The sequence below is a fragment of the Dendrobates tinctorius genome, unplaced genomic scaffold (genome assembly GCF_039654945.1).
Source record: "Dendrobates tinctorius isolate UK_male_01 unplaced genomic scaffold, ASM3965494v1 ptg000004l, whole genome shotgun sequence".
Lineage (NCBI taxonomy): Eukaryota > Metazoa > Chordata > Amphibia > Anura > Dendrobatidae > Dendrobates > Dendrobates tinctorius.
Genome location: NW_027361672.1, coordinates 36,859,639 through 36,882,881, shown reverse-complemented (window position 1 = coordinate 36,882,881; position 23,243 = coordinate 36,859,639).

Sequence of the window (23,243 nt, the reverse complement as noted above, 5' to 3'; positions counted from 1 at the left end):
TTTCTCCAAGACCTTTTCGCCGGCAGAGAGGAACTATTCCATCGGGGACAGGGAGCTGCTGGCAATGAAGTTGGACTTCTCGGAGAGGAGACATCTCCTGGAGGAAGCTCGGTTCCCCTTTCAGGTATATACCGACCACAAAACTTGGTGTATTTGCAGACGGCCCAGCGGCTAAATTCTCGCCAGGCCAGATGGTCGCTTTTCTTCTCCCGGTTCCACTTCACCCTTCATTTCCTGTCCGGTGAGAACGTCCGGGCCGATGTTTTCTCTCGCTACGTAGTGTCATCGGAGGAGGAGGAGACAGAGCCTCGGCTCATCATCCCATCTGAGAGACTGAGGACCGTGACTCCGGTCGCCCTAGAGTCGGTGCCTCCGGGCAAGACTTTTGTCCCTGCCCGTCTGCGACCGGCGGTCCTCTCTTGGGCTCACACGTCCAGGGTAGGTGGACACTTCGGGACGAAGCGGACAACAAAGCTCCTGGCGAGAACGTACTGGTGGCCGCATATGGCCCGGGACATCGGAGACTATACTTGGCCATGCGTCTCCTGCGCCCCGAACAGGTCTCTCCGGCAATGACCCGCTGGGCTACTTCACCCCCTGCTGGTGGCGGTCAGGTCCTGGGAGATGGTCGGCATGGACTTCATGGTGGTCTGCCCAATCCAGGGGCAGTACGGTTATCTGGGTTGTCACCGACCATTTCTCCAAAATGGTGCATCTGGTGCCTCTTGCGAGGTTACCATCTGCACGGGGCCTGGCAGCGCTGTTCATTAAACATATCTTTCATTTACATGGTATGCCGGACAAGGTAGTCAGTGACTGGGGTCCCCAGTTTGCTTCTCTGTTCTGGAGAGAACTCTGTAGTCTCCTCAGCATTGAGCTGAATCTCTCCTCGGCCTATCATCCCGAGACGAATGGGTTGGTAGAGAGGGCCAAGCAGACCCTGGTCTCATACCTACGACACTTTGTCTCGGCAAGGCAGGATGACTGGGCATCCCTGCTACCATGGGCAGAGTTTTCATTTAACAGTGCTGTGGCCAATTCCACCAGTCAGACCCCATTCCTCCTCAATTATGGCCAGCATCCTCGCATCCCTGGTCCCATGCCCGTGTCTTCCACCGATTCTAGGGTGGCAGACTGGGCAGTGGTGGCACGTGACATTTGGGACCACACTCAGGATGCCATCTGGCCTCCAAGGAGAGAATGAGGGTCTCTGCTGATGCACACCAGCACCCCGCTCTGATCCTCTCCCCTGGCGACTTGGTTTGGCTCTCCGCCAGTAACATCAGGCTGCGGGTCGAGTCCACTAAGTTCGCATCTTGTTACATTGGTCCTTTCGAGGTCCTTGAACAGGTCAACCCTGTAGTCTACTGGCTGGCCCTTCCCCCACCCATGCCTGGGTATCACTGATACCTTCTACGTTTCCCTCCTTAAGCCTGTTCACATGTCCCGGTTCTCCGAGTCATCTACTGGGACATCAAGCTTGTCCTTGGGTGAGTTTGAGGTGAACCCCATTGTGGGCTGCAAGGTGGTACGTATTATCTGGTGGATTGGAGGGGTCATGGCCCAGAGGATTGGACCTAGGAGCCAGTGGAGAACTTCCGCGCTCCACCACTCATTGCGGCCTTTGAGCGTAGCGAGGCTCAGGGGGGAGGTGGGCCAGGGGGGTAATGTCGGGTTCCTGCCTCTGCACAGGATGGAAGTCGAGCCTTGCCTTCTGCGGTCTCCCATTCCTCTCCAGCTGGAGAGGAGGCTGCTCAGCAGAGACGTCGGTCCCAGCGCCTTGCTGAAGTTAATGCTAAGCATCTAGTTGCTGCTCCTGGCATTGCTATTGTATCATGCATGAGTCAGCAGCCAGCAGACGCTACTGGTACTACGTCCTGCTTTTCCCCTACTGAGCATGCCCGTGGGACAACCTCTCATTCAAGGTCGGAGGTCACATGCGCAGGTCCTGTTTCTGCTCGGATTGGTCCACCGGGAAGGTTACATGGCTGCTTGGCCATGCGCTAGTATAGACTCTTGTGGCTTATGGAGTGTATGATGACGGATGCTTGATACTGCAAATGACTCATTATGAAACCCCTACCCTTGGTTGTGTCTGTTGTTAGGGTCTTGAGGTTAGAGTCAGCGCCCGTCAGTGGCTAGGCTGTATGCCACAATGCATCCCAGTCACTGCACTTTCTAGCATCCGATTGTGCCTCTCTGCTCAGGGCACTGTCGTACCGCGCCAGGTAGCAGTAGCCGTCATTGTGGTGCCGTGCGCAGCTCTAGCGCTTTCCTCCCCACTCTGGGTGGTTAGAGGCATCCGCCGAAGCGGTACTGTGCGCACTTCGCTTGACTATTTATTCTGTCCTTTTGCTGGCACCGCAGCGCCGAGCGCTGATGGTCTAGAGGAACTCCAGTCCTGTGCCTCTGGGACAGAGTTGTGACCTTTAATTAGCGCTCACCCAGCCGAGCTCTGTGAGTTCAAAAGGCTCCAGCATTTGTTTTAGCGGCTCTGTGAAGCAACAGAGTTCGCTTCCATTCACACTGGGTGAAGTTAACCCACGTGTGAGCAAGCATTCATCCACCATCTTGTTTCACCATTACTCTGCAGCAGTTTCCATCTCTGCACGGTGGACCCCGGGCTGCGAACGCACCTCATATCTCCTCTTTTATTATTTAGTGCGTTCCACTGGCCCTAACAGAGTGTGATCAAAGTGTGTTTGAATCAGGAGGGGAAGACACTAGTTGTTAGTGATAGGTTGAAGAAGTGGGTTAGGCCTGGGATGAAGACTGTGGTAAGGTTGAGAATGAGGTGGGATGTTATTAGAGTTAGGTCGGAGTCACACTAGCGATAAAATCGGACGAATGCAATGCGATAAAAAATCGCATTGCATTCGTCCCAATGTTATTCAATGGTGCTGCTCCCATCATGCGTTTTTTTATCTGATCCGTTCCTCGGACCGAGACAATCGCAGCATGCTGCGATTGTCACCTATTTTCGGATCGGATTCGCCAATGCAAGTCTATGGATGCGATTAAAAATCGCATTGAAAATGCACCACACGTGTGACTTGCGATTAAATCGCAAGACTTCTCCAGGTCAACAGGAAAGAGTATCAGGCATTGGCATTGGATGTCAATTTGATGCTTAGATGCGAATAAAATCGGTTCATCGCCGGAAAATCCGATGACAGACGGATCCCTGGACAAGAAATCTTTGTGCGATTTCGTACCGTTAAAATCGGTCCGAATTTTTAATGGTTGTGTGTGACTCCAGCCTTAAAGTCAAGTTCACAGGTGGTGAGATGTGATTTGGAGAATAAAAAGGAAAGTTGATCTTCCATGATAATGAAGTTTGTATTGGAGGAGGAGGAGGATAGTTGAGTACTTATGAGGAGGGTCTGTGGGTACTTTAAGCAAAAGCTTTGCCTTACGTTGTCAATCCGCTGCTTGAAGAGTGAGGCAAAGTCTTCAGCTGAGATGAGAGGAGAGGTAGGGGGGCTTGTGGATGGAAGAGAGAATTAAAAGTACTGAATAGCTGTTTAGGGTTGTGAAACAGGTATGATATGAGAGATGTTGTTTTTTTGCTGCAGTGAGCAATTGCACAGCATTTTTACAACTTCGGTTACTGGATGGGCCACTCCACTCCCTTTCTTTGGCAGCCACACAGCAGTACACTTTGTAGATAGTAGCTAGAAGGAACATGTGCTCCAGTGATGGCAAGTGCTGCATGAAGTGGTTTCTTTTCCTCCACCTTAAAATCACACAGTTCAGCCCTCAGAGGTGACATCCCAATTACTTTTGTTTTACCCAATGTCATAACTCTCCAACCACCCAACTGACTGTTGGGAACCACAGTCTTCAGAACTATTCACACATTCTATACCATGGGCATCGGAAGTGTACTCCAAAGATTCAGAGTCAAAAGGAGGAAATCATATGCACCGATGCCCATCTGAATGGTGTGCTGTATCAAATTTGTAACAGAAAAAAATTGTTTTTTTTTTTAATCTGCATGAGCTCTGCACAAAGCTGAATTTCACTGCCACTAAATGGCAAGGTGGGATATGGCCATGCTGTATCACGTTTAGCAACAGAGAAAAGTAGGTTTTTGTACTCTGCAACAGCTGTGCAGAAAGATGAATTTTACCACCACTAAATATCAAGGTGAGATATGGCGTGTAGAATCATGTTAGCAACTGCAGAAAATTTTTTTTTTCACTGTGCAACAGCTCTGTACACAGAATAATTTCACCACCTCTAAATGACAAGACAAGGTGGGATATGGCATGCTGTGTCACATTTAGTAACTGAAAAAATAAGGTTTTGAAAGGTCTACTCATGGAAGGAGCAGAATAGAAGCAGTGCACAACACTGATGAAATGTCCCCTGCTGTCTTTGTTTGTGGACCTCACTAATGGCACAAAAAAAAAATCTACAGGATGGTCTGGGGGCTGGTATTCTCAGGCTGGTAAAGGGCCATAGATATTGGCCCCCTCCCCAACCCACAGAGCATATTTTTCTCCCTTCAAGAGACTTCTGATTCTTACTGGAGTGTTCTTTGTGGGCAAAACACTTTTTTATGTACTGTACATCTTCATAGTTGTCCTGCTGGAGAGCCTGGTAGCGGTTCTTCAGCAATATATATATAAATAAAACAAGTTGTACCCATGAATATTTTTTTCTGAAAAAAAACCCCATAAAAACACACATATTTGGTATCACCGCATCTGGAACGACCCGACCTATAAAACTGAGGAAATGGTTGCACTCAATTGCATTAAGGCATATCAATTGATTGATATTGATATGCCTTAATGCAATTGAGTGCAATCATTTCTTCATTTTGATATGTAAGCTGTTTTTTGGTATGCACCTATTCAGACTAGTTCTAGATGTGCCGTCAGTTTTTTCTGTCAGCCAACCTAAAAAAACTGTCACACTAGTTAACTCCTTTAGTGAGCACCATAAAAAATAGATAAACAAGTCAAAAAACAATGCTTTATCACCATACCACCGAATAAAAAGTGAAATAAAATGTGATCAAAAAGATGAATATCAATAAGCATGGTGCGGCTGAAAACATCATCTTGTCCTGCAAAAAACAAGCTGTCATACCTCTCAGAATAAAGCGATGCAAAAAATAATTGTTTTTTCTATAAAATAGTTTTTATTGTGTAAAAACAGCAAAACATAAAAAAACTAAAAAACTATATAATGTGATATTGCTGTAATCATACTGACCTAAAGAATAATCCTGCCTTATCAATTTTACCACATGAGGAACGACATAAAAAACAAAAAAAATCAATTCCTGAATTGCTGGTTTTATGATTATTCTTCCTCCTTAAAATTAGCATAGTAAGTGACTAAAAAATGTGATGTGTCTGAAAATGGGTCCAATAAAAAGCATCAACTCATCCTGCAAAAAATAGGTTGTCACATATGACTCTATCAGCTGAAACATGGAAAATTATAGCTCTCAAAATATGATGATGCAAAAACAGTTTTTTGCAATAAAAGTGTCTTTCAGTATGTGACAGCAGCCAAACATAAAAAACAATATAAATCTGGTATAGCTGTAATCGCAATGACCAGAAAAATAAAGTCGCCTATCACTTATGCCACACGAGGATGGGCGTAAAAAATAAATAAAACCAATTCTTCAACGGCTGTTGATTTGTTCACTCTGCCTCCCAAAGATCACAGTAAGTTGCGGTGCACATTTATCCTGTGATCTGCATTGAGCATTACACCCGGGCTTCTGTGTAAATCTCTGAAATATGTTATACAGACGGAACCCACATCGGAAGATTGCCTAGAATGAGGCAGATGAAGTAACTGTGATGCCATAGGACATGTGATCTGGCGGTGTCTGTCTTTTTAGCTGTGCATAAAAGTGCAGTCGGCCACAATTTTGTGCATTTCTGAAAATATGTACACTGCTGAACAGAGGCCAGATTGAGTCCAAAGTAACTCTGCTGCCTCATTAGAGTGAATAGATCCCTCTGGGGTTTCTTCTGAATTACGTCACTCGGAGATTTAGATTGAAACTCCCAAACGTTATGTAAAATGTTCCTAGCAAAAGCTTCAACTTAATCCACAAAAAAAGCAAGTCCCCACTCAGATCCATCACCTGTCAAGGGAAATATAGAGCTTCCATGTTACTGGAAGTGCAAAGGCTCTGGAAAAGCAAAATGGCTCCTCACTAGAGTTGAGCGATACCGTCCGATACTTCAAAGTATCGGATCGGAATGGATCGGCCGATCTTAAAAAAAAGTATCGGTATCGCCGATTCCGATACCGGAAGTCCCATTCAAGTCTATGGGACTTCCGGTATCGGAATAAGAAAAATCCTGTTTTTCCCTTGTACAGCCTCTCTGGGGTCTGTACGGGCCTTTCGGGGGGCTGTGCCGGCCTGCCAGGGGGTCTGTGCAGGCTCCGGTGGTCTGTGCCGGCCTGCCGGGGGGCTGTGCAGGCTCCGGTGGGCTGTGCCGGCCTGCCGGGGGGCTGTGCCGGCCTGCCGGGGGGCTGTGCAGGCTCCGGGGGGCTGTGCCGGCCTGCGGGGGGGCTGTGCCGGCCTGCCGGGGGCTGTGCAGGCTTCGGGGGTCTGTGCAGGCATCGTCCGATGGGACTACAAGTCCCATCGGGCGATGCCTGCTACCATGACAGTGATTGACACATAAGCCAATGATGGGACAGTAGTAGTCCCATCATCCGGCTAATGTGTTGAATGTAAAAAAAAAAAAGAAAAAAAAAAAATTACATGCTACATACATGCTACATACATACAACATGCATACTACATACATGCTACATTCATACTACATACTACATACATGCTACATTCATACTACATATATACTACATGCAACATACATACTACATATATACTACATGCATGCAACATGCATACTACATATATACTACATGCAACATACATACTACATATATACTACATGCATGCAACATGCATACTACATATATACTACATGCATGCAACATGCATACTACATATATACTACATGCTACATACATACTACATATATACTACATACATACTGCATGCTACATACATACTACATGCTACATACATACCACATACATACTACATACATACTACATACATACTACATGCATGCTACATACATACTACATGCTACATGCATACTACATATATACTACATGCATGCTACATACATACTACATGCTACATACATACTACATATATACTACATGCATGCTACATACATACTACATGCTACATACATACTACATATATACTACATGCATGCTACATACATACTACATGCTACATACATACTACATATATACTACATACATACTACATACATACTACATGCATGCTACATACATACTACATGCTACATACATACCACATACATACTACCTACATACTACATGCTACATACATACTACATATATACTACATGCATGCTACATACATACTGCATGCTACATGCATGCTACATACATACTACATACATACTACATGCTACATACATACCACATATATACTACATACATACTACATACAATACATTCATACAATACATACATAGACATACAGTACATATAACATAGAGTAACATACTTACCAATACTTGTCACATTGTTCCCCGAAGCCATTGTCTTTTACGGAATAAATATTAACATAACAAACCACAAAAATACTCACCCACGATCCGAAGCAGTCCACGAGTGTGTCCCACGACGATCTTGGGTAGAGAACTGCAGCATCAGCTGTTGCTGCCGTTCTCTACGGGCTGCAGGAATCCAATGACGGAAGGTAAGTATCCTTCCGCACTGTATTCCTCCGCCACTTAAAAAAAAAAAGTCCCTAGTCTCACTTTATGCCATTGCTGCGTGGGAAATTCCCACACAGCAATGGCATAAAGTGAGACTAGGGACTTTTTTTTTTTAAGTGGCGGAGGAATACAGTGCGGAAGGATACCTACCTTCCGTCATTGGATTCCTGCAGCCCGTAGAGAACGGCAGCAACAGCTGATGCTGCAGTTCTCTACCCAAGATCGTCGTGGGACTCACTCGTGGACTGCTTCGGATCGTGGGTGAGTATTTTTGTGGTTTGTTATGTTAATATTTATTCCGTAAAAGACAATGGCTTCGGGGAACAATGTGACAAGTATTGGTAAGTATGTTACTCTATGTTATATGTACTGTATGTCTATGTATGTATTGTATGAATGTATTGTATGTAGTATGTATGTAGTATATATGTGGTATGTATGTAGCATGTAGTATGTATGTAGTATGTATGTAGCATGCATGTAGCATGCAGTATGTATGTAGCATGCATGTAGTATATATGTAGTATGTATGTAGCATGTAGTATGTATGTAGTATGTATGTGGTATGTATGTAGCATGTAGTATGTATGTAGCATGCATGTAGTATGTATGTAGTATTTTTTTTTTTTTTTTTAACATTTAACACATTAGCCAGATGATGGGACTACTACTGTCCCATCATTGGCTAATGTGTCAATCACTGTCATGGTAGCAGGCATCGCCAGATGGGACTTGTAGTCCCATCGGACGATGCTTGCACAGACCCCCGGACATCAGCCCCCCCGGCAGGCCGGCACAGCCCCCCGGCAGGCCGGTACAGACCCCCACAGGGTGCACAGACCACCGGCAGGCCGGCACAGCCCCCCGGCAGGCCGGTACAGACCCCGGGCAGTCCACATAGCCCCCCGGCAGGCCGGCAGAGACCCCCGGAAGGCCCGAAATGACAGCGCATCATGATGACGTCAGGCTGTCAATCAACTTTGAACTTCCGATTCCGATGCCGACTTCCGATATTGAAAAAATATCGGAAGTCGGTATCGGAATTCCGATACAGCAAGTATCGGCCGATACCCGATACTTGCGGTATCGGAATGCTCAACACTACTCCTCACCCTCCAAAAGAAATTCCGCAAACTATGCGCTCCCAGATCCAAATGCCCCCCTTCTGAGCCCCACAGTGTACATAAACCACATGTTTGGCATTTCTGAAGCGATGAGAGCCAGCCTTATTTACAGGTGCATGTCTGCTGAAGCATGAGCTGGGCACTGTACTGTCACTATAACGTATAGGTCACTGCAATGGCAGTTTGCAATTTACACTCTGCAAGATTCATTGTTGCTTGTTTCCGGGGAACACACATGGAGTAAAAATTGTCACTTCACCAGTATATAAATTCCCAAAGGGTTATAATTTCCAAAATGGAGTAAAACTTGAGGGAGGGATTCTGCTTTTCTATCACTTAGGTTCTCTGTATATGGAGTCCGCAAAGGATTCTAGGAATCTGGACTCCATTAGGTCAATAGTGCTCTGTCCCTCTTGAGTCTCATCGTGTGGCTAAAAGCCGTACTATACAGACAATTTTTGGGTATTGCCATGTTCAGTAGAACTTGTGTGACAAAGTATGTCGCCATTCTTACCCATTTTTACCCACTTGTGCAAAAATATAAAATCTGGGGCTATAACAAAATTTTTGAGGTAAAAAATTTGTGATTTTTTGTTCACTGCCGAATGGTATAAAATTCTGTGACATACCTGTGGTGTCAATATGATCACTGCACCCCTAGATGAATTCATTGAGAGGTGTAGTTTGTAAAATTGGGTCACTCATTGCTTTTTTTCTTGCTGTTCTGGCAACTCAAGGTCTCTCCCAGTGAGTCATGGCATGCACAAATCATAACATTAAAATCTGCACTATAGTATGGAGCTCCTTCCATTCTGAGCTATGCACTATGCCTGAAAAATATTTCCCAATTACTTGTAGGGTATTGGTGCACTTGGGGAAAAACAGAATTCAGTTTGTTGTAAAATAAAATTCCTATTAGCCCTTAGAAAAATTAAAAACTTGGGGCTAAAACAACATTTTAGTGGTAAAAATGTAATTTACAATGGGTATGGAAAGTATTCAGACCCTTTTAAATTGCTACCATTCGGTCTCTGAGCTCCTTGACCAGTTCCTTTGACCTCATGATTCTCATATGGTCTGACATCCACTGTGAGCTGTGAGGTCTTACATAGACAGGACTTGATTTGTAAAGGCACACACCTATCAGTTTAATTAAACACAGCTCTACTCCAATGAAGGAGTAGAACCATCTCAAGGAGGATCACAAGGAAATGGACAGCATGTGACTAGAGATGAGCGAGTATACTCGTTGCTCGGTTTTCCCGAGCATGCTCGGATGTCCCCCGAGTATTTTGGCGTGCTCAAACATTTCATTTCTGTCGACGTAGCTGCATGATTTGTGGCTGCTAGACAGCCTGAATACATGTGGGGATTCCCTAACAAACAGGCATTCCTCACATGTATTCAGCCTGTCCAGCAGCCGCAAATCATGCAGCTGCGTTGACACAAACTAAATCTCTGAGTACGCCAAAATACTCGGAGGACACCCAAGCATGCTCAGGAAAACCTGAGCAGCGAGTATACTCGCTCATCACTACATGTGACTTAAATATGAGTGTCTGAGCAAAGGGTCTAGATACTTATGACTATGTGATATTTCACTTTTTCTTTTTAAATAAATTTGCAAAAATTTCTACATTTCTTTTTTTTTTTCAGTCAAGATGGGGTGCAGAGTGTACACTGATGAGAAAAAATGAACTTTTTTGAATTTACCAAATGGCTGCAAAGAAACAGAGAGTGAAAAATTTAAAGGGGTCTAAATACTTTCCATACCCACTGTATTCTTTCTCCGCCCCTCAATGTTATAAAATTCTGTGTCAATATGATCACTGCACCCCTAAATGAATTCATTGGGGGTTATAGTTTGTTAAATGGGTTCACATATGGTGGGTTTCTGTTGTTCTGGCACCTCACGGGCTCTGCCAATGTGATATGGCACCCTTAAACCATTCCAGCTAAATCTGAACTCCAATATGGCGCTTCTTCCCTTCTAAGCTTTGCACTGTGCCGCAAAAGTATTAATCCCCCACATATGAGGTATCAATGCAGTCAGTAGAAATTGCAAAACAAATTAATGCTGCAATTTCTCCCGTTACCCTTGTGAAAATAAAAAATTGGGGCTAAAATAACATTTTTGTGGAGAAAATTAGATTTTTTTTATTTTCACAGCTCAGCCTTATAAACTTCTGTGAAGCACCTGGACATTCAAGGTGCTCACCATACATCTACAGTCATATGTAAAAGTTTGGGCACCCCTATTAATGTTAACCTTTTTTCTTTATAACAATTTTGTTTTTTGCAACAGCTATTTCCGTTTCATATATCTAATAACTGATGGACTCAGTTATATTTCTGGATTCAAATGAGGTTTATTGTACTAACAGAAAATGTGCAATCTGCATTTAAACAAAATTTGACCGGTGCAAAAGTATGGGCACCCTTATCATTTTCTTGATTTGAACACTCCTAACTACTTTTTACTGACTTCCTGAAGCACTAAATTGGTTTTGTAACCTCATTGAGCGTTAAACTTCATAGCCAGGTGTATCAAATCATGAGAAAAGGTATTTAAAGTGGCCACTTGCAAGTAGTTCTCCTATTTGATTCTCCTATGAAGAGTGGCATCATGGGCTCCTCAAAACAACTCTCAAATGATCTGAAAACAAAGATTATTCAACATAGCTTTTCAGGGGAAGGATACAAAAAGTTGTCTCAGAGATTTAACCTGTCAGATTCCACTGTGAGGAACATAGTAAGAAAATGGAAGAACACAGGTACAGTTCTTGTTAAGCCCAGAAGTGGCAGGCCAAGAAAAATATCAGAAAGGCAGAGAAGAAGAATGGTGAGAACAGTCAAGGACAATCCACAGACCACCTCCAAAGACCGGCAGCATCATCTTGCTGCAGATGGTGTCACTGTGCATCGGTCAACAATACAGCGCATGCATAACGCCTTTTTGTATGACCAAACAACTCAATCTTTGTTTCATCAGTCCACAGGACCTTCTTCCAAAATGTAACTGGCTTGTCCAAATGTGCTTTTGCATACCTCAGGCGACTCTGTTTGTGGCGTGCTTGCAGAAACGGCTTCTTTCGCATCACTCTCCCATACAGCTTCTCCTTGTGCAATGTGCGCTGTATTGTTGACCGATGCACAGTGACACCATCTGCAGCAAGATGATGCTGCCGGTCTTTGGAGGTGGTCTGTGGATTGTCCTTGACTGTTCTCACCATTCTTCTTCTCTGCCTTTCTGATATTTTTCTTGGCCTGCCACTTCTGGGCTTAACAAGAACTGTACCTGTGTTCTTCCATTTCCTTACTATGTTCCTCACAGTGGAAACTGACAGGTTAAATCTCTGAGACAACTTTTTGTATCCTTCCCCTGAAAAGCTATGTTGAATAATCTTTGTTTTCAGATCATTTGAGAGTTGTTTTGAGGAGCCCATGATGCCACTCTTCATAGGAGAATCAAATAGGAGAACTACTTGCAAGTGGCCACCTTAAATACCTTTTCTCATGATTTGATACACCTGGCTATGAAGTTCAAAGCTCAATGAGGTTACAAAACCAATTTAGTGCTTCAGGAAGTCAGTAAAAAGTAGTTAGGAGTGTTCAAATCAAGAAAATGATAAGGGTGCCCATACTTTTGCACCGGTCAAATTTTGTTTAAATGCAGATTGCACATTTTCTGTTAGTACAATAAACCTCATTTGAATCCAGAAATATAACTGAGCCCATCAGTTATTAGATATATGAAACTGAAATAGCTCTTGCAAAAACCAAAATTGTTATAAAGAAAAAAGGTTAACATTAATAGGGGTGCCCAAACTTTTACATATGACTGTATGTACATTCCTTAAGGGGTCTAGTTTCCAAACTGGGGTCACTTGTGGGGGATTTGCACTGTTTAGGCACATCACTGGCTCTCCAAATAGGACATGGCATCCGCTAATGATTCCAGCAAATTTTACATTCAAAAAGTCAAATGACCATCATTCCCCTCAAAACCCTTCCTTGTGACCAAACAGTAGTTTTCTCACACATATGAGGTATCGGTGTACTCAGGAGAAATTGCACCAAACAATTTGATTTGCAATTTCTCCTGTTACTCTTATGAAAATGCAAAATTTGCGGTTAAAAAAACATTTTTGTGGGGAAAATGTGATTTTTTTGTTTTCACCGCTCGCCGTTATAAATTTATGTGAAGCACTTTGGGGTTCAACGTGCTCACCACACATTCAGATATATTACTTGAGTGGTGTAGTTTCCAAAATGGGGTCACTTGTGGGAAGTTTCCACTGTTTAAGCACATCAGGGGCTCGCCAAAAGGGACATGGCGTCCACTCATGATTCCAGCATATTTTACGTTGAAAAAGTCAAATGATTCTCCTTCCATTTCGAGCCCTGCCGTGCACCCAAATAATAGTTTTCTCCAATATATGGGGTATCGGCATACTCAATAGAAATTGCACAACAATTTGTATGGTGCAATTTCTCCTGTTACATAGTAACATAGTAACATAGTTTTGAAGGCTGAAGGAAGACCTTATGTCCATCTAGTTCAGCCTATTTTTAGTGCAGCTGTTCTGCATTGTTGATCCTGGGGAAGGCAAAAAAACCCACAGAGTGGGAAATTCCTTCCCCTAAGCTAGGTCAACCATCTGCCTATAATATTCTGTTATTCATAACCTTCTATACTGTTACTCACAAGAAAAGCATCCATTCCTTTCTTAAATTCATTCACTGACTTGGCCATCACCACTTCCTCAGGAAGAGAATTCCAGAGCCTCACTGCTCTTACCGTGAAGAACCCTCTTCTATGCTGGTGCAGAAATTGTCTTTCCTCCAAACGAAGAGAATGCCCCCTTGTTCTTGTCACAGTCCTTGGTACAAACAGTTCATTGGAGATCTCTGTATTGCCCCCTGATATACTTGTACATATATATTAGGTCTCCCCTAAGTCTTCTCTTTTCTAAAGTAAATAGACCTAATTTTGATAACCTTTCTGGGTATTGTAGTGAACCAACTCCATTTATCATTTTAGTAGCCCGCCTTTGAACCCTTTCAAGTTCAGTAATGTCTTTCTTGAGCACCGGCGTCCAAAATTGCACACAATACTCCAAGTGTGGTCTGACGAGTGATTTGTACAGAGGGAGAATTATGCTTTCATCTCGTGTCCCCAGACCTCTTCTAATGCATCCCATGACCCTATTTGCTTTGGCGGCAGCTGCCTGACACTGGGCACTCCAATTTAGCTTCTTATTGACTAAGATGCCTAAGTCTTTTTCCATGTCTGATTTCCCCAGCAGTTTCCCATTTAGTAAGTAATTGTAGCATCTGTTTCTCCTTCCCATGTGCATAACCTTACACTTATCTGTGTTAAACCTCATTTGCCATTTTTCAGCCCAATTCTCCAATTTACTCAAATCTGTCTGTAGTTGCAAACTGTCCTCCTTTGTGTTAACTACCTTACATAGTTTTGTATCATCTGCAAATACTGATATTTTACTGTGTAAGCTGTCCACTAGATCCTTAATAAATATATTAAATAGTAGGGGGCCCAATACAGAACCATGTGGTACCCCACTAGTAACCCTGGTCCAATCTGAGTACAGTCATGGCCAAAAGTTTTGAGAATGACACAAATATTAATTTTTACAAAGTCTGCTGCTTCATTTTTTCTAATGGCAACTTGCATATACTTCAGAATGTTATAAAGAGTGATCAGCTTAACAGCAATTACTTGCAAAGTCAATATTTGCCTAGAAAATGAACTTTATCCCCCAAAACACATTTCAACATCATTGCAGCCCTGCCTTAAAAGGACCAGCTAACATCGCTTCAGTGATTGCTCCATTAACACAGGTGTGGGTGTTGATGAGGACAGGGCTGGAGATAAATCTGTCATGATTAAGTAAGAATGACACCACTGGACACTTTAAAAGGAGACTGGTGATTGGCATCATTGTTTCTCTTCTGTTAACCATGGTTATCTCTAAAGAAACACATGCAGTCATCATTGCACTGCACAAAAATGGCCTAACAGGGAAGAGTATCGCAGCTAGAAAGATTGCACCTCAGTCAACAATCTATCGCATCATCAAGAACTTCAAGGAGAGAGGTTCTCTTGTTGCCAAAAAGGCTCCAGGGCACCCAAGAAAGACCAGCAAGCGCCAGGACCGTCTCTTAAAAGTGTTTCAGCTGCAGGATCGGACTACCAGCAGTGCAGAGCTTGCTCAGGAATGGCAGCAGGCAGGTGTGAGTGCATCTGCACGCACTGTGAGGCGGAGACTCTTGGAGCAAGGTCTGGTCTCAAGGAGGGCAGCAAAGAAGCCACTTCTCTCCAGGAAAAACATCATGGACAGACTGATATTCTGCAAGAGGTACAGGGAGTGGACTGCTGAGGACTGGGGTAAAGTCATTTTCTCTGATGAATCCCCTTTTCGATTGTTTGGGACATCTGGAAAATGGCTTATTCGGAGAAGACCAGGTGAGCTCTACCACCGGTCTTGTCTCATGCCAACTGTCAAGCATCCTGAAACCATTCATGTGTGGGGTTGCTTCTCAGCCAAGGGAATGGGCTCTCTCTGTCTTGCCTAAAAACACAGCCATGAATAAAGAATGGTACCAGAATGTCCTCCAAGAGCAACTTCTCCCAACCGTCCAAGAGCAGTTTGGCGATCAACAATGCCTTTTTCAACATGATGGAGCACCTTGCCATAAAGCAAAGGTGATAACTAAATGACTCAGGGAACAAAACATAGAGATTTTGGGACCATGGCCTGGAAACTCCCCAGATCTTAATCCCATTGAGAACTTGTGGTCAATCATCAAGAGACGGGTGGACAAACAAAAACCTTCAAACAAGACAACCTTCAGACAAAATAAAAGCATTGATTTTGCAAGAATGGACTGCTATCAGTAAGGATTTGATCCAGAAGTTGATTGAGAGCATGCCAGGGAGAATTGCTGAGGCCCTGAAGAAGAATGGTCAACACTGCAAATATTGACTTGCTGCATTAACTCATTCTAACTGTCAATATAACCTTTTGCTACTCATAATATGATTGCAATTATATTTCTGTATGTGATAAAAACATCTGACAAACACACATAAAAAACAGAGGCCAGCAGATCATGTGAAAATATAATATTTGTGTCATTCTCAAAACTTTTGGCCATGACTGTATGCACCATTAATAACCACTCTTTGTTTTCTATCACTAAGCCAGCTACCTACCCATCTACACACATTTTCCCCTAGCCCAAGGTTTCTCATCTTAATTACCAATCTTTTATGTGGGACAGTGTCAAATGCTTTAGAGAAGTCGAGATAAATGACATCCAATGATTCTCCTTGGTCCATTTGAGAGCTTACATCCTCATAGAAGCTGATCAGGTTAGTTTGACAGGAGCGATCGTTCATAAATCCATGTTGATATGGAGTTAAACATTTATTAACATTGAGATATTCCATAATGGTATCCCTTAGAAACCCTTCAAAAATTTTACCCACAACAGATGTTAAGCTTACCGGCCTATAGTTTCCAGGTTCCCTTTTACACCCCTTTTTGAATATTGGTACCACATTTGCTTGCTGCTAATCAAAAGGAACAGACCCTGTTTCTATAGAGTCTTTTAAATATAAGGAATAGAGGCCTGTCTATCACATTACTTAACTCCCTTAATACCCGAGGGTGAATGCCATCAGGGCCTGGTGATTTGTCAATTTTAACCTTACTAAGGCGGTTCTGCACTTCTTCCTAGGTTAGGCAGGTAATATTTAATGGGGAGTTTACATTATCACTCTGCATTTCCCCTGGCAAATCCTTTTCCTGTGTGAACACTGTTGAGAAAAAAGTATTTAAAACATTTGCTTTTCCCACATCGCTCTCTATGATTTCATGAAAATGCAAAATTTGGGGCTAAAAGCATTTTTGTGGGGAAAATGTGATTTTTTTTTTACCGTTATAAATTTCTGTGAAGCACCTGTGGGTTCAAGGTGCTCTTCACACATCTAAATACATCCCATGAGGCATCTAGATTCCTAAATGGGGTCACTTGGGTGGGGGTTCCACTGTTTAGGCACATTAGGTTCTCTCCAAACACGACATGGCATAGGCTAAGGCTATGTGCACATGCTGCGGATTGGTCTGCGGATTTTTTATCTGCGGAACCGCAGGTAAAACCGCAGGTAAAATGACCTGCTGTTTTACCTGCAGATTGGCTTGCGGTTTTCCCTGCGGTTTATCATCTCTACAATGGAGGAGATGGTAAACCGCAGCAGAATCTGTAGAAAAGAATTGACATGTCATTTCTTTCTGAAAATTCAAAACCGCAGCTTTTCCGCAGTTAAAAATCTGCAGCATGTGCACAGAAAATTGTTAATCCCATAGGATAACATGCTACTGTACACTGTCTGCAGAACTGCTGCAGTTCTGCTGTGGCCAAAACCGCAGAGGAACCGCAGCAAAAACCGCAGCGTGTGTACATAGCCTAATTGTTCCAGCAAATTTTGAATTCTAAAAGATGAATGGCACTCCTTCCACTCAACCGTGTGCCCAGTGGTGTTTTCCCACATATGGGGTATCGGAATGCTCAGGAGAAATTGCGCAATACATTTTGGGTTCCATTTTTTCCTGTTACCCATGTGAAAATGAAAAAAATTGGGTCTAAAGTAAAATTTTTGTGAAAAAAAGTTAAATGTACATATTTTTTCCAAATTCCAAAAATTGATGCAAAAGGAGCCATGAAGCATTGAATGCATTTATTGAACATTCATTTCAGTAGGCCAACATTTCCAATTTTAAAGTCATTTTTCAAGCTGGTGTTATAAAGTATTCTAAGCTACTGAGATAATGACTTTTTGTTTTTCATTGGCTGGAAGCCATAATAATCAAACATTAGCAGAAATAAACACTTGACATACATCACTCTGTAATGACTGAAGAACTGAAATAAATTAACTTTTTGATGATATTCTAATTTTGTGAGAAGCACCTGTCTATATCTATCTATTCTATCCTGTAAGGTACTGCTGTGATTTTACTATATACGGCTGCAGAATTGCTGTCTTTTCTATCTATCTGTCTAAAAAAAAGAAGAAAATTAGAGCAGCACAAAGAAAGAGTCCGGGTGCAGAGCCCCCCCCAGGCAAATACCAAACCTCAATTGTAGAAATCCAGAAAAATTGGAGGCAGCACACTGTTTGTAGTGAAAAAGAGCTATTTAATAAGCCCAAAAGGAGACATTTCGGTCCAAACAGGAACCTTTCTCAAGCAGTGAACATGTGAGAGTGCCAGGTATATGAAGGGTATACATAATTATAATCATTTACATTAATCATCATTGTAAGAGCATGTATTTACATTCAAATTAACATACATAAAGTGCAAACAGTGATACAGGAATTATTCATCACATAAAGTGTAGTGCATAAATATAGATAGAGAAGGCATTGAAAAATATGGATTTAAACATCAATTGGTAATAATAAAACAGATGTACAACCTTGTTAATCACATCCATGATTTTCCCCACTCTCTTAGGTAAAGGCAAAAAGATCCAAATAGACAACATGTTACAAAGGAATGAAACCTCAGCGCTACTAAGTCACAGCGCTTTTTTAAAAAAAAAAATATAAGCAGGGAAATAAATATACAACAATGTTATAGCACGATTATAGTTTAGTTTTCATCTTATGCTAATATAAAACACAAGAGATATAGGTCTCTCATTTTCAAGCATGTTACAAAGGGACAAAACCTCTGCGCTACAATATATTCATATAATGACTAATAAGCCACAGGACCTTTATGAGTATAGACAAAAAAACTAATTATACAGCACACAAAGTCTTAATATAGTAGCACTTTGATCTAATGGCACGGATATTGTTCAATAAATCTAATGCTAGTAAAATTAAATTGCACCATACATATAAGACTCTCATTTTCAAGCATGTTTTAAAGAGGATTCCCATTACAATCAAACATTAGAAGGGCTGAGGAAAATCCATAAGGGTGAGAACACCGCCCATTAGCTGGGGCTGGCAACTCGTCACATGAAAAATGGGGGAGACACAAGCCTTGTTAAAGAAATGTGTCTCAACTAGTGATGAGCGAGTATACTCGTTACTCGGGTTTTTCCGAGCATGCTCGGGTGACCTCCGAGTATTTTGGCGTGAGATTTAGTTTCTGTCGACGCAGCTACATGATTTGCAGCTGCTGCACAGGCTAAATACATGTGAGGAATACCTGTTAGGGAATTCCCACATGCATTCCGGCTGGCAAGCAGCCACAAATCATGCAGCTACATCAACAGAAACTAAATCTCTGAGCACGCCAAAATACTTGGAGGACACCAGAGCATGCTCGGGAAAACCCAAGCAACGAGTATACTCGCTCATCACTATTTTTTTTGACATATTTAACCTCTGGATCTATAATAGTTCCATAGTTTTAAGCATTTTAACCCGATCACCACCCCATCTTAAAGGGGGGGATCTGATCAATGATACAAACTTTAACCCCTTAACCACCGCCGATACACCTTTTAATGGCGGTAGTTAAGGGTACTTAAACCACAGAACCATTAATTCACGGTGCTGTGGAGAAAGTAAACAGCGCCCCCCCAGTGTCGGATTTTCTCCAGCATGTCAGCTGCCGGGGGTAGCCGAGACCCCAGAGAACATGAATCGGGTTGGTTTTTACTGACCTCACTTTTGCGATCGCCGTTATTAACCCTATATCGGCGATTGCAAAAAAGCCGCAATTTTGAATTTATTTTCTCTCTCCTCCGATGTGATTGTACATCAGAGGAGAGAGAAATAGGGTCCCCTATCCCCTCGGTACCTCCTGGTGGTCCTCGGACCCCTCCTGGTGGTCCTGGGTCCCTCATGCCTCCTCCGGTGGGCGCTGCCATCTTGGATCCGGAAGAAAATGGCGGGCGCGTGCTCAGTGCGTCCACCACAAAGCTGTCGGCCGGCAGATTCCATTAATTCATTTTGATCACTGTAATAAGCTATCACAGTGATCAAAATAAAAAAAATAGTAAATAGCCCCCCGATTATCACCCCCATAGTCAGATAAATATAATGAAATAAAGAAAATAAATTTATTTTAAATTTTTCATTAGGGTTAGGGTTGGGGCTAGGGTTAGGGTTAGAATTAGGGTTAGGGTTGGAATTAGGGTTAGAATTAGGGTTAGGGTTGGAATTAGGGTTAGGGTTAGAATTAGGGATAGGGTTGGGATTAGGGTTAGAATTAGGGTTAGGGTTAGAATTAGGGTTAGGATTAGGGTTTGGATTAGGGTTGGGATGAGGGTTAGGGATTAGGATTAGTGGTGTGTGGAGAAAGGGTTTGAGCAAGAATTGAGGGGTTTCCACTATTTACCAACTTTGAGGGTCTAATTTCTCCTGTTACCCTTTGGAAAATAAAAAAATTGGAGGCTAAAAAAAATCACTTTTGTGGAAAAAAAAGATTTTTTATTTTCACGACTCTGCGTTATAAACTTCTGTGAAGCAGTTGGGGGATAAAAGTGCTCACCACACATCTAGATAATCTCCTTGGGGGCCTAGTTTCCACAATGGGGTCACTTGTGGGAGGTTTCTACTGTTTAGGCACATCAGGGGCTCTGCAAACGCAACATGACGCCTGCAGAACATTCTATCAAAGTCTGCTTCCAAAATGGCATTCCTTCCCTTCCGAGCTCTCCCATGTGCCCAAACAGAGGTTCCCCCCACATATGGGGTATCAGCGTACTCAGGACAAATTGCACAACAACTTTTGTGGTCCAATTTCTCCTGTTACCCTTGGGAAAATAAAAAGTAGCAAGCTAAAAAATCATTTTTGAGGAAAAAAAAAATGATTTTTTTATTTTCACGGCTCTGCGTTATAAACTTCTGTGAAGCACTTGGGGGTTCAAAGTGCTCACCACACATCTAGATAAGCTCCTTCGGGGTTCTAGTTTACAAAATGGGGTCATGTGTTTTTTTTTCACTGTTTAGGCACATCAGGGGCTCTCCATATGCGACATGGCGTCCAATTTCAATTCCAGCCAATTCTTCATTGAAAAAGTCAAACGGCGCGCCTTTCCGTTTGAGCTCTGCCGTGTGCCCAAACAGTGGTTTACCCCTACATAGGGGTATGGATATACTCAGGACAAATTGCACAACAACTTTGGGGTCTAATTACTCCTGTTACCCTTGTAAAAATAAAAATTTGGGGGCAAAAAGATAATTTTTTGTGGAAAAAAATGATTTTTTATTTTCACGGCTCTACGATATAAACTTCTGTGAAGCACTTGGAACTTCAAAGTGCTCACCACACATCTAAATATGTTCCTTAAGGGGCTAGTTTCCAAAATGGGGTCACTTGTTGGGGGTTTCCACTGTTTAGGCACATCAGGGGCTCTCTGAATGCAACATGGTGTCTGATCTCAATTCCAGCCAATTCTGCATTGAAAAACTCAAATGGTGCTCCTTCCCTTGCGAGCTCAGCTGTGTGCACAAAAAGTGATTTACCCCCATATATGGGGTATCGGCGTATTCAGGAGAAATTGCCCAAACATTTTGTGGTTCATTTTCTCTTTTAACACTTGTGAAGATACAAAAACTTGGTTCTGAAGTAAATTGTTTGCAAAAAAAGTTAAATGTTAATTTTTTCCTTCCACATTGCTTCAGTTCCTGTGAAGCATGTAAAAGGTTAATAAACTTTTTGAATGTGGTTTTGAGCATCTTGAGGGGTCCAGTTTTTAGAATGATGTCAGTTTTGGGTATTTTCTATCATGTACACCCCTTAAAATTATTTTGCTTTGCTGGTGACACTGTTGGGGATTTATTCAAAATTGAAGGCATACAGAACAAGCATGGCTACCACAGCATCTTGCAGCGGCATGCTATTCCATCCGGTTTGCGTTTAGTTGGACCATTTATTTTTCAACAGGACAGTGACCCCAAACACACCTCCAGGCTGTGTAAGGCCTATTTGACCAAGAAGGAGAGTGATGGGGTGCTACGCCAGATGACCTGGCCTCCACAGTCACCAGACCTGAACCCAATCGAGATGGCTTAGGCTACTTTCACACATCAGGTTTTCGGTGTCAGGCGCGATCCGGCGTCGTGCCGGAGCGCCGGATCCGGCAAATATTTCGTAAAACCGGATGTAACGGATCCGTTTTTCTGCCGGATCCGTCTTGTTCTTCACAGACAAAAACGGATCCGTCTCATCCGGTTTATCCGGTTTTTGTTCCGTTTTTCGACGGATTACGCCGGATCCGGTTTTTAAAATCGCCCCTTGTGGCCTTCCGAACGGGATTGGCTACTGAAAAACTATATATAGCATGTTCCTACAGCCCTTCTTTGACAGGTTGGAGAGGAGAAAGTGCAGGTTGGAGAGAAGCGCAAGTTACTGGCGAAGAGGGATGTTGTGATTGGAAATATTTTGAAGAATTTGGCGGATTTTACAGCGGAGGCGAATCGTTTGAGGGTGATTGTTCTGGAGAAGGAGAGAGCGAGACAGCAGCGCATCAGGCATCGTAGACGACGTTTGTGGATCCACCCCATCACAGCCAAGAGAATGACGCTTGGGGTCTATTCTACACTCTGCATGGACCTTAGACAAAACCCGGAGAAATTTTTTGGATATGTTAGGATGAAAATGGAGAATTTTGATTACTTGGTGGAGTGCATTGCACACCTCATAAGAAAAGCGGACACCTATTGCCGCTTCTCCGTTTCACCCGCAGAGCGTCTGATGGTGACTTTAAGGTAAGCCACATTTATTGGATGTGCTCGCATCAGAGCACACTTTCACTGCAATCTTGTTGGTGGTAGTTTGTATCTCCAGGTGAGTTTTGGTATGTAATGCTGTGATTTTAAACTAATTGATTGTTTTTTAATTCCCCACAGATTTCTTGCAACTGGAGAATCCCTTTCGTCACTGCATTTCCAGTACAGACTCGGGATTTCCACCATATCTGGAATAGTGAAGTACACATGCCGTGCACTGTGGGACTCCTTAGCTGAAGAGTTTTTACCAGAGCCCACAACAGAGAGGTGGATTGAAATTTCAGAAAAGTTTCAACAGATATGTCAGTTTCCCAACTGCTTGGGCGCTGTGGACGGGAAAAATATCCGCATTGTAAAGCCAGCCGGATCGGGATCGGAATATTTCAATTACAAGAAATATTTTTCCATTGTCCTCATGGCCATCGCTCACGCGGAATACAAATTTATTGCTGTTGATATTGGGGCCTATGGCCGCTCCAATGACTCTCAAGTTTTCAAACTGTCTGCCATGGGGCGTAA